The sequence below is a fragment of the Octodon degus genome, unplaced genomic scaffold (genome assembly GCF_000260255.1).
Source record: "Octodon degus isolate 3935 unplaced genomic scaffold, OctDeg1.0 scaffold00081, whole genome shotgun sequence".
Lineage (NCBI taxonomy): Eukaryota > Metazoa > Chordata > Mammalia > Rodentia > Octodontidae > Octodon > Octodon degus.
The window spans coordinates 5,797,644-5,801,549 of record NW_004524657.1 but is presented as its reverse complement, the minus strand read 5'-3'; positions in this window follow the sequence as shown (position 1 = coordinate 5,801,549).

The following is a 3,906-nucleotide window of genomic DNA, read 5'->3' as shown; positions in this document are numbered from 1 at the left end:
ATACTTTGAAAAGAGTCAAATGTCCCCGTCTGTATGTACTGTATACTGTAAGAGAGAAATGCTCTTCCTTACAAGATAAGTGATATCTTACTGTTTTGAAAGCTTATGACTGGGGCTGGTGAGATGGCTCAGTGGTTTAAAGCACCTACTTAGAACAAGCTTAGCTAAAGCACAGGGACCGCGGTTCAATCCCCCAGCACCACATGCCAGCCAGCCCCGCCCCCTGGTGGGCTGAGCTGGCCACACACACACACACACACACACACACACACACACAATAATAAAATAAATTAAAAAAAAAGAAAGCTTATGACTGGCCAGAATTTCACAAGGCACTTCATCAGGAAGAGTACAAGTTCTGGAAAGTAACATAGAGAAGCATCTGTGTTTCTTTGTGCTGGATTTCTGACGTGTTAGGTTATAGGTTGGATGTGGTGGCACATGCCTGTAATCCCAGCACTCTGGAGGCTGAGATATGAAGATCACTGCAAACTGGAGGCCAAGGGAAGTCTGAACTACACAGTGGGACTCCATTTGAAAAGCAAAGATTAAAAAAAAAAAAAAGCAAAGCAGAGAGAAGAAAAGAAAAACGTTGTGTTATAAATTCAAGTGAGTAATTTTCTGGGATGGATTGGCTAATGAATACAATTTTCCTCAAAACTGCTTTGCTCATTTTATGGCAATCCCACCAGATACTATATCTAATAATAACCCTGTGGCCCACTTGACTTTATGACCTCTGTTGATAAAGTTGCTTATTCTCAATGACCCAATATACTCCCTTCCTTTGAATGTCAGAACCACCATTCTCTATTCTGTCTCCTTCTTAACTCTCCAGCTTAGTCTGCCTTGCTGGATCCTTCCCATCCCCCTATCCATTACTACTTAAATAAGCCATGACTCAGCTCCTGAACACTGTCTCTTTCCTATTCAGTTCACTCTCCAAACGATATAGTGCAGTTTCATGATTTTGAGTACATCAATATCCAATACCAGCTAAATTACATCTATGTTTCAATGTCGAACACACTCCAATTAATTCTAAACTCTGACAGCCAGCTGACTCTCCCACAAACACACCTGCTAGCTAAAGGATATCTCAAACTTATGGTGTCCAAAACAGAACTTGTAGAGGCTGGGGAGATAGCTCAGTAGAATAAGCGCCTGCCTGGCAAGTGCAGGATCCTAAATCAATCCCTGGTACCACCAAAAAAAAAAAAAAATCAAAACAGAATTTGTGAGCTTCCTCAATACATGTCTTTAAATCTGTTCCCTGAAGTTGCTCTACCATTCAATCAGTATCAATTATTATATTATCTAACAGGAAAAAAATAATCATCCTCCCATCCCCTCTTTCTCTCACATCCTTCATTCACTTTATCAGAAAATTCAGTCAAAGCTGCTTATTGGTTCTCCTACCATGCTGTAAGACTTCATCCATACAAATCTGCATTTTTCGAGTATTGATTGTACTGGTTTCCTTATTGTACACTTGTTCCTAAGTTGTGTTTAGCAGAGAATGATATTTCTAACAACTCTAGGTCAGATAATATTCCTCTGTTTAAACTTTCAGCGAGGCTTTCAGTTCAGCACAAATTCCAAATCCTTGGTCAGCATAATGACCATTCATGGTCAAAATTATCTGTCTTGCTGCTATCTCCCTAAACAACCTTTAATTGTATCCTCCTCCCATTTCTTCTGCTGTTTCCATACTGCCAAGCAGCCTCTGCTGAGTGAGCTTACTACTAGCTTGCTGTTCCTGGACATCACATTACGATGGATCCATGTTAAGGTGCTTGCACATCTGTGAACATAGCTCACTCTTTCCCTTCCTTCCAGGGACTGTTCAAATGTTTCCTTACTAAAGAGGTGGTGTGTGAATGTTATTCAAAAGTAGCAGAAGTTTCCCCTATTCTTTTAATTATCTATCTTCTTTTGTTTGCTTTATTACTTTCATTGAATTTAATATTGTCTATTCATACATAATTTTTGTTTCCTATGTGTTTTCACTAAGAAGAAAAAATAAAATACAACTGCACTATGAGACCAGGAACTAGATTTGTTTGGCTCATTGTGCTAATCTCAATGTCAAAACACAACTGTGCCACATTCTTGGCACCCAAAAAATATTTTACGAGGATTGGAGATATTGAGGAGTGGAATGCTTGCTTGGCCTGTGCAAGGCTCTAGGTTCAATCTCAGCATGGCAAAAAAAAAAAAGAATGAATGCACTGAGTTCTCGTGGGCCATGTAAAATATATTTTTAAACAAGAAATTTCAAAAATAAAAATAGATGATGGGAACCAGGGAGGCAGGTTTTGTGGAGATGGAAAGGGGATCTCGGGGTGGAGGAGGAGATGGAGGGAAGGGCTACAAAAATGGTCAAATATATCTTATATCATATAATATAGACACAATATATATTACATGTAATATGGAATATATCACACAATGAACTCATTTATTATGTCTCACATATTTTTACATAAGGGGAAAACTTTTGCCTTAAAAAGAAAATTCAAGTTACAAATGAAGGAGAATTTTAAAATTCTAAGTAGCTTCATAATTAATCAAACTCTGCTAGTGGTTCATTCAATATCAAATGATTTATAACTTTTTAAAGGCAGAATATAAATAGTAATATCCATTTTCAGCATAAAAGTACAAGGTCAAAATTTTGTTGCTATTTTTTACTACATAGTTAATACTTTCAATATGTTACTTATCTTTTTAGAAGTTCACTTTTCTAATGTGTTAAAACAAATGAGAATACTAACTTCAATTATACATATTAATCATAGGCATTTAAAGTTGACACAAAATAGATTGTCTCAGCAGTGACAATAATAATTTCTCCCTAAGTCATAGAATAGTAAGTGCTGCTCATTTGTAAGATTAAGCATTACATGATTTTTCAGGAATACGTTTAAATGGTCTCTTTAGAATCCCTTCCTGAGTTAAACTTTAAATAGAGATAGTCAGGTGACCGCTGGGGCTACAGAAATCTTAGAACCTTCTGAACACAAAAGTCTCATTCCTGGTAACCTAGGAGCCCCACTTCAGACCAACAAAATTCGGACTCTCAGGAAACAAGCTGGTTGCCACAGTGATTCCAGGGACAACTGACATGCATCTGGAAGTCTTAAGCTACAAAGAAGATATAAATTTCAAGGGAAAACAACTGACATGACCCTCTAATACTCTTCAAGAGCCTGGACTTAGGGAATACAGTTGATTGATTGAGTAAATGAAATATAGTGTCTGAAAAGGGGAAATTATAGCTTTGTTATGTCTACCCAAAGTAGTCGTGAAATGTTCTTTCCCATAAGTATCAAATAACAAAAGATGTACAAGTATCCTTAAAATCAACGTGTACTTTAATTCATTTTATCCATTTATCATTATTGCTTCCTATCCTTATCTTTCTTCCTATACTTTTAAATTCTCATTCTGTGCTTCTCTGTAGTTCAAAACATGACCAATAGGCATCTTGTAGAATTCATATTTTTCTTCTGTTAGGTAAATAACATGCTATAAATAAATAACTGCAATTCATGGTCAAGAACAAGTGATCCTCATGTCTCTTGACATTTTCTTTTCTGAAATGCAGGACCAGCCTTAGTCTACAATGTTGGTCTATTCTTAGGGAAAAGCCAGAGAGTTCCAGGGTAACCTTATAAAACTCCAATTGTTCAGGGAAAGAGCAGAGACATAGGTGTGTATGGTTTGATTTCATTTTAGATGGGGCTGAGTGTTTAGGTGGGGAACCAGACACTGGCCACAGCTCAAAGCACCATTTCATTGAGCATAAATAACTCTGGCAAACATCACAAGAGCCAAATGCTCCCTGGACTGACTTAATATTTTGTTCCCTGCCACTCTAAAGTCAAAGTCAAATCCTCTTTA